This window comes from Helianthus annuus, chromosome 15 (assembly GCF_002127325.2).
Source record: "Helianthus annuus cultivar XRQ/B chromosome 15, HanXRQr2.0-SUNRISE, whole genome shotgun sequence".
Lineage (NCBI taxonomy): Eukaryota > Viridiplantae > Streptophyta > Magnoliopsida > Asterales > Asteraceae > Helianthus > Helianthus annuus.
The window spans coordinates 53,737,648-53,750,027 of NC_035447.2; the positions used below are offsets into that span (position 1 = coordinate 53,737,648).

At 43.0% G+C, this 12,380-nt stretch overlaps 1 long non-coding RNA gene across 3 annotated transcripts; it reads left to right on the forward strand.

Annotated features, from left to right (window-relative positions):
* The first annotated feature begins 260 nt into the window (after positions 1-260).
* On the forward strand, positions 261-3,239 carry LOC110942360. Of its 3 annotated transcripts, XR_002594796.2 has the most exons (9): positions 261-488; positions 1,437-1,504; positions 1,641-1,823; positions 2,003-2,073; positions 2,200-2,266; positions 2,364-2,415; positions 2,506-2,676; positions 2,800-2,898; positions 3,029-3,239. It is a non-coding gene; the product is annotated as an uncharacterized LOC110942360 (long non-coding RNA). The 3 variants fall into 3 exon arrangements; XR_002594797.2 differs by lacking the exon at positions 2,003-2,073 and having other exon boundaries at positions 262-488; positions 1,641-1,740; XR_002594793.2 differs by lacking the exon at positions 2,003-2,073 and having other exon boundaries at positions 263-488.
* Positions 3,240-12,380: the final 9,141 nt, after the last annotated feature.

Below are 12,380 nucleotides of genomic sequence, written 5' to 3' on the forward strand. Positions count from 1 at the left end.
TATTATTATTATTAGTATTATTAATAATGTTAATCAATTAAATGAGAGAATGACAAGTGTCACAAAACAGGTTTCTTTTATTATATAGTATAGATTTAACTGGTTAAAGATAAAAGTTTGTAAAATTTTTAATTTCCCTCTCCTAAATTTAATTTCCCTCTTCTAGTTAAAGATAAAAGTTAGTAAAATTTTTAATTTCCCCCTTCTAAATTTAATTTCCATCTTCTAAATTTTTAGGTTCCCTCCGATACCCGCTAAACCTTTTCATCAATTATGATTTTTCTACCACTAAATTATATTCCCTCTGTATCTGGAATCTAAACGACTAAACCCTAACCGTGCCCCACCCCAAAAGCTAAATCTACTATTTCTCCGATTGAGAAAACGAAGATGAAATAAGATTTCTCTTTACTGCATGGAGGCCAAACAAATTGCTCGCAAAATCGCCACTCAGTCCGACTACATTAGGCTCCGTCCATCAAGCAGAGGTCTAAACTTTTCTTACTCCTTATGCAATTTTCCCTCTAACTTCTTGGTCATTGTTTTATTGAATTATATTGATAAAAGTTTTTCGTTGGAAGAGGTTGTAGGGTTTTTATAGCTGTTGCATTTTTGTGCAATACTTCATTCGTCCCCAAAAATGGCCAAAATGGCAAATTTAGTTTTAGTGGATTAAACCATAATAATGTTCCAATCTCAAATTGGTTTCACAGTTTTAGATTCTAGCGTTTTTGTTTTTGTATCATAGAAGATGGTCATGATAACTTACCACCATGAATCCAATGGGGGTGGTGGTCCATTGGCAAAGGCAAACACCAAGGGGAGGTTTTGGGTTCAAGTCCCACATATATGATAGGGAAATTTCCCTCACAACCAACAATTTCCCTCACCACCCAACACTTCTTCACGTGTGATAAATATAACGCGTTTTCATTTAGACGCGTTTTAAGTTTTGGTGGCGGCGGTGTTTTGTGGACAATCACGCGTGATGGCACCTCCATCACGTACCGCCCCTAGTGCCCTAAGACACCCCTGCTTGAAAACACCCCTGTTTGGGGTGTCCTCGCTAGACTAGCTTTGGTTACTTTCATCCAAGTTTTTAAATTTTTGTCAGCCTTGGGCTAGGACCAAAGACTTACTCGAACACGAGTTTTTAAATTTATAGAACCTGAACACCAATCTATGTACCATTCAGTTTGGTCTCCGTTATATTCGGTGTGGTTTTTGGGTAATGTCAGGTAAACCTGATTCCTGCTCACTCTTAGTTGAAATGCTTATATATATATATATATATATATATATATATATATATATCATGTTTTAGGAGTTTTGATGAAGAATACTTGCTTGAAAACAAAATTGGAAAAAATAAATTATAACCAAATCATTGTCATGCTCTTTGCTCTGCTAAGTTCTTAATTACATTTGTATCACAGATTCAAATCCGAGTCCCACAGATGTGCAGTGTTGTATGATGTATGTTGTAAGTCCCATAGGTACACAGGTACACCCGATTCCTACACCCTTGGTTTCTTTTGAAATGTTATAACAGAATATGTGTTTATGCTAGCATGATGTTGTTTGATGTGGAAACTCCATACTACTGGGATATGTAATATGATTACTTCTGAATGTTGCAGCTTATGTAAGCTACACAAATGTTGGTTTAAGCAAAATCACTTCTATCATCAGTTTAAGGACAACAACACAAGGTGGTAGAACCGATGGATAATGCTACACGTAAGCCGATTACATGCTTTTTTTAGTTTGACCTGCTTGAACCGATCTACCCGAATCTTAAACTGGCCAGTTAGTTTATTCAGGTATCAGTTATCATTGACAACCTAAAAACTTTCATATTTTCGCATGTCTTTTAAACATGGTGTAGATTCTATATATTCTATTTTCTGAACAATGTTTTTGTCACCTAGGCATACTCAGCCATAGTTTTTTCATCAGGCACTACTTTGTTTAATTTGTTGGGCCTTTTACAAAAATACAGGCAAATTTATAGAAAGAGAATTGGATGCTTCTTTTTATGTTGAAGATCACATGAAATCTTAACTAGATCAGGTTAATCGTGTATAATCAAATTTAATATATTGTACCCTATAACCGAACCCATAATGCTACTGGTAAAGTGATTCGCTGATTTTTAAAGCCAACTTACTTGAGTTGATCTACCTGAATCTTACACAGGTCGCTGATTTTTAAAGCCAACTTACTTAGTTCTCTTGATCCAGTCTTGACATGTGCAAACTTTCAGGTAACTAACTGTTATTTTTTGTTCATCCTCTTAACACTTTAATCTCATACTTTTATTTCAAATTACTATTGTTTTGTGTTATTACAAAATTTGACAGCTCTAGCAACTTCCTTTCATGCGCTACAACTTTTGAAAGTTTCTACATTAAGGTTAAGTGATTACAAATGATTTTTTTCGTAAAATATTAGAGACCTGTTATTTTGTGTCTGATGTTTGGCAAAATGGTCTTCATTTTTCAGCTTTATGGGGGTGAACTTAGTAAGTGACATAAGTTTGATGCCAAAATTATGAGTGGAGATGTTTAAAAGAGGTGGCCATAGTCCAAATGTTTGCTTGTTGACCTGTTCCAGTTTAGATGTGTTAGGTCTCTAGTATCATCAATGTTTTTTCTGCCTCCAATGTTTCATCAGGTAAGTTTTTATTCTTTTAGTGGGATAAAGAACCTTGTTATAAGCAATTCATCTACAATTTTAGGTTGTGTTTAACCAAGTTTAGATGTGGAATTTAATTTCTTGATATTTTTAATTGTGTAGTGTTCACGTCAGTTAGGAGGTACCGAATGCGGCTACTATGTGATGAAGTTCATGAAGGAGATAGCTTACAAATGAGTTGAAATATTTGACAATGATAATGTAAGTTTAAGCATATTTTAGTCTGTATATTAAAGAAATATATACTTATATATCCAAACAAATGCTTAAATTCATATATTAAGATTAAATTCTGATTTTTAAGATTTATTTTATTTAATTATTGTCTCAGGTTGGGAAAGGAGTAGAGGAATACTCAGCTGCGGATATGTATGGCATTCACGAAGATTGGTCGACTTATGCGGTTACATCTATTTTTAAGTGACAAATCGTATTTTAGGTGTTGACGATGTATATATTGACAAACAATTCTTTTTTTTTTGTTAACGTTAAAATATTTGTAGTATACTTGACACATGATTATGTAATGGATTGTTTTGGTATATATGTGTGTATTTGTTTTATGAGAAAGATTTATTGTTTTTGTTATTATACATGTATCCAGGACAAATTAGTAATTTTATAAAAAAAAATAAACAATTAAAAGCATGACACGCATAAATGAATGTCATACGTATGTGTCATAAATGCTTGTCATGAACGTGTGTTATTAAAAAGTGTCATAAAATGGGTGTCATGAATGTGTGTCATCAAAAGGTGTCATAAAATGAGTGTCATGAATATGTGTCATGAATGCGTGTCACTAAATGTGTGTCATTAAATGCGTGTCATAAAAACATGACACACAAATGCATGTCATGTTAATTTTATGACTCCTCAATCAACGACACGCTTTTGCGCGTCATAATTACCGTTTTATGACGCACAATATGCGTCAAGAAATGTGTATTTTCTAGTAGTGATGCCTTTAATTTTCAGAACAATTTATTTATATTATTAAAACATAAATTACATTCTTATTGTTGTTGGCATTGAACTCTTAAAATGCCTTCAATTTTCAGATTTTGTAGCAGAAATTTCATTTGAATGGCTTGGATGGAGCAGCTTTCAAAATATTAATGAACATCATAGATATGGGCAAAGGAGCTGCATGAAATTCATCTTATGCTCTTGAAACTTCATGATATATAGTTTCGCCCACAGTTAAAAATAAATATCTATACCAATTTTTTTACATCTAAATACCACCTAATAAATGAACTCATACCAAATTTTGAGGATCAAACATCACACCACTAGATCACTTTTCTGGGACATTTTTTAGGGTGATTTTTTCCGCGTCTTGAACGAGTTTTTTTGTTAGTGGTTCGATTAGTAGAGGGTGTGCCAACTCGTTTATTACTCTTATTCCGAAAGCTCGGGACCCTTCCGACCTTAATGAGTATCGGCCTATCACTTTGGTTGGGGCAATTAATAAAGTCATATTTAAGGTTCTTGCTAATCGTTTGAAGAAAGTCCTTGCATCGGTCATCTCTGAGAACCAATCAGCGTTCCTCGAAGGGAAGTTTATTCTAAACGGGCCACTTATTATTAATAAACTTATCAACTGGTTGAAGAAGAAGAATAAGAAGGCATTCCTTTTTAAGTTGGATTTTGAAAAAGTCTATGATAACATGAATTGGGGCTTCGTTTGTTCGGTTATGACTCAAATGGGTTTCCCTCAATTATGGTGCAAATGGGTTCATGGGATTCTTTCGTCGGCTAGAGCGGCGGTTTTGGTTAACAGTTCGCCTACGTTTGATTTTCAGTGCTTTAAGGGTATGAGGCAAGGAGATCCCCTCTCCCCCTTCCTCTTTCTTTTGGTTATGGAGGCTTTATCAGCGTGCTTTAAGAAGGCTGTAGAGATTGGTGCTGTTTCGGGTATTCGTCTTCCGAACATTGGTCCAATGTTGTCTCATCTACTGTTCGTTGACGATGCTCTCATTGTTGGGGAATGGAATAAGGAAAGCATTCTCAATGTGTTAAGGATCCTCCGTTGTTTTCATATATGCTCGGGGCTTAGGATTAATTTAAGTAAATCGAGTATTATTGGTATTGGAGTCGCTGATTCGGAGACTCTATGGCATTAGCTTTTGGGTGTAAGGCAGAAAAGTTACCGTTTAAATATCTTGGGTTACCGGTGGGAGCCAATATGAATCGTATTTCCAACTGGAGATCGGTGATTGAAATGTTCGAGTCGAGATTGTCTCTTTGGAAAGCCTCGGTCTTGTCGATCGGTGGGAGGGTTACTCTTATTAAATCGGTTTTGCAAAGCCTGCCCCTTTATTTTTTCTCTTTATATAAAGTGCCTAGTAGGGTAGTGGAGCGGCTGGAAGCTACTATGAGGAAGTTTCTCTGGGGTGGTACAGGGTCGGTCAGAAAGACAAGTTGGGTTTCATGGGACTGCGTGACATCCCTTATCAAGTCGGGTGGTCTTGGCATTAGGAAACTTGGGCACATTAAGTCGTCTCTTCTTTTGAAGTGGGCTTGGAAATACAAGTTGGATGGTGAGTCCCTTTGGGCTAAAGTTATATCTTCTATTCATTTGCATGCCAGATCATGGGATTTCCTTCCAGCTAGGTCCTCGTTTGGTGGCGTCTGGGGCGGCATAGTGATGAAACAATGGTTAACCGGGCAGGGTTAACACACTGGTCTCGTCAAGAAGGGTTAATCCCTTCCTCTCGAGGACCGCTGGCTGGATCACCGGTGGTTGATCTCCTGCACAAGGAAACAAGCCGTGACTCGTAACAAGGAGGATGGGGTGGGGGGTGCTCCTTGTTACCACTCTCCGGCGTGAGAATCAGTAGTTTGCTTGGGAAGCAAAGTAAGATAGTAGTAGTAGTGAGAGAGTTGTGAAGAGATACCTCAAACCTGGTTTGGGGTTGGTATTTATAGCCGAGGAGTGAAGGAGGATGATGATGGATGGACTGACGACGTGCTGCACCTTTGCAGGTGTGTCAGGCTTGTCGGTTGTGGAGGTTACGCCACGTCAGTCCATTGCTTACGTAGCTCTGACAGGTAACTGCCATTGGTGCCACTTGCACTGTGGTGTCAGTCCCACTTGTTGAGTGCATAGGATGCGGTGCAAGCCGCATCGCTGCATGCGGTAACGTCTGAAGTTACCGCGTCTCCTACTTGTGATCAAGGAATACGCGAGATGCGGTGCTAGCCGCATCGTCGTCCGCGGAGACTATTTGCCTGCATCCCTTGTCGTGACGAAAATGCCCATATGGTGCGGTGCCAGCCGCACCGTTATGTTCATCTTCTTCTATGCCTAAGGTAAGGCTTTCTTGTATTGATAGAAGTGTTCACTGGATGCGGTGCGAGGCCGCATCGCTGTGAATACTTCCGTTTTCGTACACCAGATGTGATGCTATGTCGCATCACTCTACCGTTCTCATGTTCCATGTAAGTCCTCCTTCGTTACTAGATAGATTGGATTCAACCCTTGTGCCGACGCGTTCCCGCATGGGCACAAGTAGGTTGTTAGCTAGTGGGGGTTTTGATAAGGGTAATGGTCACTCGCGGTCGATGCTGACGCGAGATCTGGGACCATACCCCTTCAAGTCCCCCCAGTCTAGTGTTGCTGCCACATACAAGTTGTATGTGGGAGGAGTACTGGACTATGGTGTTTGGAAGGTAGTTTGGAGTCTGGAGAAGATCCTAGACCATGTGTGGTCTTTTCTGTATGTAAATCAAGCTGGAGGTCTGGAAGGGTCATCTGACGCCTCTTCCGTATCGGTGAAGGAATTTCGTCTGATGCGAAATTCTCAGCCGATTTATGTCACCAGGTGGCTTGCCACCTGTTGTTGTGCCGAAGGTCTCTTGGAGACTTTGTTAGTAATGCTGCACAAACTTCGAACCAACCTCTGAGATGGTGGTTTGAAGGTATGCACAGGCTTTCAACCTCTGAGAGGTGGTCTTGTCTTCAAACCAATTGTTGAATTGGTGCATGAAGAAGAAAAGAAACTTTGGATCAATCTCTGAGATCGGGATCAAAAGTAGTTGATGCTTGTAAGTGCTTTGCTCAAGCTCTATGTTCAGCATCTAGTCATGAGATGACGATCCCTTTTTTTGTTGGGTTTTCGTGTTCGTCGTCATAGCTCTCTAGTAACCGCACGTCCTTTGCGGTTACCTCGTTGCGTCATTGTTGGCCATGTTTGGTCGAACAATGTAGATTTGTACTATGGGTAAATAAACATGGTCATAGGCAAGGGTATGCCCATCATTGTTTATTCTATGCGGCCCATAGGCGGGCAAACAAAGTCATAAGCAGACTTGTTACCGCTGTTCGGACGCTTGCTGTTCGACAAGGGCTTGTTTAGAGCGCTTATCTGCGTTCTTTCTGGAGCCACTTACCTTCACGCTCCAATACCGAGTTTTCCTTGAAGTAGCTTCGCTCGGTGATGTGGAGTTAGCTTGGCTCTTCCGTAGCAACCATTCTGCGGAAGCTATGGTTATGTCCGTAGCTACTCGTGAGTATCTGCGGTTTTGCATTCCCATATTCGCTCGAAGCGGGTGTGTTGCTCGGATGTAGCTCTTGAAGGTTCAGGAGACAGGATTGCTGATGTGCGCGCGCGTACATTCCCTTCCTTCCTTATGTTAAAGAAGGTGTTCATGTACCCTCTGCGGTTGTGAACCGGACAGGAGGGATTTGAAGCTTGAAGAGAATGAAGGCGATGCGGTTTACCTGTGTCTGAGATGCGGTTCAGTCCAAAGAACAATGCTGGTTCTGAGCATCTGACACACCTGAACGGGCTCGTGTGTGTCATGTCCGCATACTCCACGTGTGCTCGTGGGTAGTGCGGATAGGTATTATACCCCCTTATAGTGTAGAGATATATATTTTTACCTATTTTTAGGGGTATGTTAAAAAACGACATGCGGTATGGGTTATGGTGCGGTATACCAGAGAAACCGCATGCCGCTTATAATTGGATAATGTAGTCGCTTTTTGTTGCATACGTGGCTGATCTCACGTGTGAGTTGGTGGAAGTTGGTGAGATCTTCCTGGCATGTGCTGAAATGAAAGGACGTTTGCACTGCCCGAGGCATTAAATGCACTGTAGCAAAAGGTGTAAACGTCTCTTATGTCAGGCGCGTGGGCGGCCACGCGCGCGTGATAACTGTCAGCGAAAACGGCGCTTGACACGTGGTGTCGCGCAATTCGTTCTTTTTGAACGAGATGATTCGTTTTCTCCCTCCGCATTAATTGCGATGGGTATATAAGGGGAAACCGTTCGTGGTTTCCCCTCACTTGTTCGAAATTTCAAAAATTTGCCGGTGAGAGAAAACTTTTTCTTTGTCTTCTCCGACGATATTTCTTGAAGTTCCGGTGAGGTTTTTAGTTTTTCCACTCACTGTCGTCTGTTTCTTTGATATATCTGATGGCTGAACCATCAAGTCCACATAATGTGGAGGGTGAAAACCCTGAACAGCCGGTAGTAGCGGCTGATGAAGACGAAGATGATGACGTTGACGTTCCCGGTGGTGGGTTACCGGTGTTGAAGTGGTCAAAGGGTGGTTTTAAACTCCTGATGACCACTGTGCAGATGGCTGACGATTGGGATGCCACCTACCCACAAGAGGGGGATACCGGTGCCGATGCTCCGGCCGGTTATATAACCTTGTGGGCTGATTTTTTCAACGACGGCAACCTTAGGTTGCCGGTGACGGTGTTCGTTGCGGAGGTGTTGGAGTATTATCATCTCCATATCTCCCAACTTAGTCCCTTTGGAATGTTCCGAATTAGGAACTTTGAATATACATTCCGTGCCCATGGCTTGCCCATTACAGTGGAAAATTTCCGGCGATTCTACCAGTTGACGGTGAACACCGGTTTTTTCTCGTTTACTCAACGGCATGGGAGCTTGAAGTTGATGACGCCTCCTAAGGGTGTGACAGGCTGGAAGAAGAAGTTCTTCTATGTGAAAGCCTGTGCGGTCTATGCCAGCATGTCTTTCAGGAATGTCAACGTCGGGGTTTCTGATGAAGATATTCCTGTTGCCACCGCAAAGACCGTGGACTGGTTCTCTAGGCTGCGGCCTATTGAACTCAAGAAACTGGATAACAATCAACTGTGGGTATTGCGGATGATGCTCACAAGACCAGATAGGAAAGCAAGGCCCGTTTTGCGGGAAAAGAGTGGTGGTAAGTTCTTTACTCTTTGTTGTTTTCCTTATTTCCTAAGCCTTGTAGTAACCTGCATGCATGTGTTGTATCAGCGGATGCGGTTGGCTTGTGGAGAATGTTTGAGCCCGATTTCGAGGGCCGGGTTGAACTTATTGCGGTTGAGCTGAAGAAAGGTTTCAACCTTGAAATTCTTAGCAACTTCCGCGTAGCGTCGCGTGCGGTGCTGGATGCCCCGGTGATGGGAGACGCAAGAGGTAGTTCGTACGTTGCATTTGTTTTTCCAGTTTATCGTTTTGACTGGTTTTCTTGATTGTGTCAATCCAGGTATCCTTGCGGATTTGGGGAAGTTTGAGAAGCGCATTCCCAAAAAGAATGCGGAGAAGAAACCGGTGAAGAAAACCGCGCGGGGTCGTGGCAAGGGGAGTTCTGAAGGCTCGGTTGCCCCTTCTTCAGTTTCTGAAGCCGCAGGTACCTATCGATCTTGTTATCGCGGATATACCGATTACGTGGTAGTATCTGACACCCTTGAGGGTTTGGGTGTTATAGGTAGTGGCGCGGCTGCGGGTGGAACTGCTGCGGTTCCCCCCATTGTTGGTGAGAAAAGAGGACCAGAGCAGAAGGCTGCTGGTGGTGGTGAACCAAAGCGTCGGAGACTGCAGACTAAAAGGGCTGCTCCGACGCAAAAGAAACCTGCAGTTGCTGCTGGTAAGTATATCCCTTTTCATTGTTTTGCATGTACAATATGTTGGATTAACAATTGTTGCTCTTTGTGTTGCAGAATCCCGAGATGCAGGGTATTCTTTCTTTGACTTCCCTTCGTCTCCCCTGCATACCGCTGCTGCGGGTGCGGGGGTACTGAAGGAGACTGTTGTGCCCAAGGAGCCTACGGCCCCTTTTGTTGGGCCGGTTCGCGATCCCCCCGTGGAGAAGACGGTGGAAACGACTGCTGACCAGATATTCGACACTATGGATTCCTTAGACAATCTGATCTCTCCTAATGAGGGTGATGGATTGGACTTGAGGTTTTTAGATGCTGGTAAGCAGAAGTCGGATGCTGAGGTGCGGCAGCAGGATGCTGAGCCGCGGAAGTCTCCTGCTGGTGAGAGAGGTACCGGCTCGTCTGCCGGTGGTGCGGGTTATGATGGGCCTCCAATTCAGCCTGGGGAGTCTGAATTGGAGTATTACTACCACACCTATACCCAGGGTCGCAGTACTGTGTATCACCGACCCCCCTGGACTGTTATGCAGGGGGATGATATTTCCAACGACCCTTCGGCATGTAAGGAGATTCTGGGTGGTCTGGGCACCCCCTTCGAAGTTGAACGTGCCCGTGCCGCACCTCGTGAGCTGCGTATAAACCAGCTCTCAACAATGTTAATAGGATCTTGCATTGTGGCGAATGCCTTTTTGGAAGAGTTGGGCCGCCGCGAGGAAGAAGCTGCTCGCATGCGGGCAGAAGCGGAAAGGTTGATCGAGGCTGCTCGTGCGGGTGCGGAGCAGCTTGAGAAGGATAGAGCTGCTTTTGAGAAGCAGAAGCAAACCGCGGAGTGGGCTGCCGCTGCTCAGCTTAAACAGGTTCGTACTCTTGCCAAACTCCTTTCTGACGAACGCAAGAGTTGGAATGAAAAGTTGTCCAATGAGCGTAAGAAGTGGAACGAATCTTGGGCTAAGCAGAATGATACTCTGTTTCGTGCTCGGCAGGAGTTGACGAACGCCAAGGCAGCGAACGTTGCCTTGGGCAAAGAAAAAGCTGCAGCTGAGGCCATTGCTGTGAAAGCGCAGCAAGCGAAGGCCGAGGCCCTAAAGGCGCTTGAAGAGGCCAAGGAAGCCGGGGCGCGTGCTGCAAAGGCCCTTAAGGAGGCCGAAGAGAAGGAGAGCCGTTCTTCTAAGGCTCTTGAAGAGGCGAATGCGGAGCGCATTCGTTTGGATAAAGTTGTTGCCAGCTTGCAGGTATGTTTCGTTGCCTCTGTTGTATATTTCGTTCATTGTTTTGAAAATGTTTATCGAGTAAACTGTTTGCTGTTTTTTGACAGGCTGAGGTTCAGGCCCGGGAGGTCGCGGTTACAGACCTTACTGCCCGCGTGTCGGTTGCGGAGGAGCGGGCTGATGCCGCTGTTGAGGCCAAGGATGCCTTGGTGTCCTCCTTTGACCAGCTGAAGGCTGACCGTGAGTGGTTGCGGACTCACGGTATCGCGCGTGTAAGTATCCGTTGCCTTTATATTCGCTTGGATTATCATCCGAGACTTATGATCTTTTTATTGCAGATTGTTGAGGCTATCATGAATGCCCCTGAGACCGCAGCTGGTTTGGACCTGGTTAAGGAACGTGCGCGCGATGCTGGTTTTAAAGCTGGTTATAACCGCTGCATTGGTCATATTAATGTAATATCAACGGGCGGTTATACTGATAAGCGATCTGGGTTCCATGGTGTGGATACCGAGTCGCTTCTTAAAGCGGCCGAAACCTCCTTTTATGATACGTCCCTTGCCTGTGTAGAGGAACTGGACAATTGTTTAGAGGCTGCGGACTATGTTGATCGCCTACAGATGCTTTATCCTGATGCGGAAGAGGAAGATCCCGCTGGTAGTGCCGAAGGAGGTGCGGGAACCAGCGGTACAAAATAGGGTTTAGGTTGGCTAGTATGCCTCCTTTTTGTTTTCCTCTTGTATAGAATAGGAACTTTATGTAAATCCATTAAGCATCACGTGGGTGCTTGAATTTTTTGAATATAAAGTTTTTTGTTCAGTTTGTACAAGTGTTTTTAATTCTTGCATGTCTGAACGTATGTATGCGTAACTTTACCCATTTGTGAATGGGGTCAAGTATATTCCATACCTTTGTCGTATAAGTACGCGTCAATTCTGTTATTTACCGCGTTAGGGGTTTAGAATTGTGTAAGCTTTGTAAAAGCTTATATATCCGGAACTCTACCCATTTGTGAATGGGGTCAAGTGTACTCCATACCTTTGTCGTATGAGTACGCGTCAATTCCATTGTTTGCCTTTTTGGGCTCAGGAATTGTGTAAGCTTTGTAAAAGCTTATATATCCGGAACTCTACCCATTTGTGAATGTGGTCAAGTGTACTCCATACCTTTGTCGTATGAGTACGCGTCAATTCCATTGTTTGCCTTTTTGGGCTCAGGAATTGTGTTAAGTGTTAACAAAAAACTTGTTTATCCGGCTGGATAAATATGCAAGTCTTTTTGCCTTCTGCTGGCCTATTACAATATTTGTGTGTGGTTACCACTTTGTGTGGGTATCGCGAATGAAGACTTTGCCAATCTGTTTTTGGGATACCGCAAAGTGGAACACGCATTTGTAATAGTAGTAACAAACAATAATGTACAAAATTGCTTATTTATTTATTTGCAAATGGTCTGCGGCCCGATAGGTTACATAGATAAATGTAAGAACATGGCTTACATATAACAGCGTCGAAGCTGTTGTGCATTCCATGTGCGTGCGATAGGTTCGCCTTCTAGCGTTTGCAATTTGTACGCGCCTTTCCCTA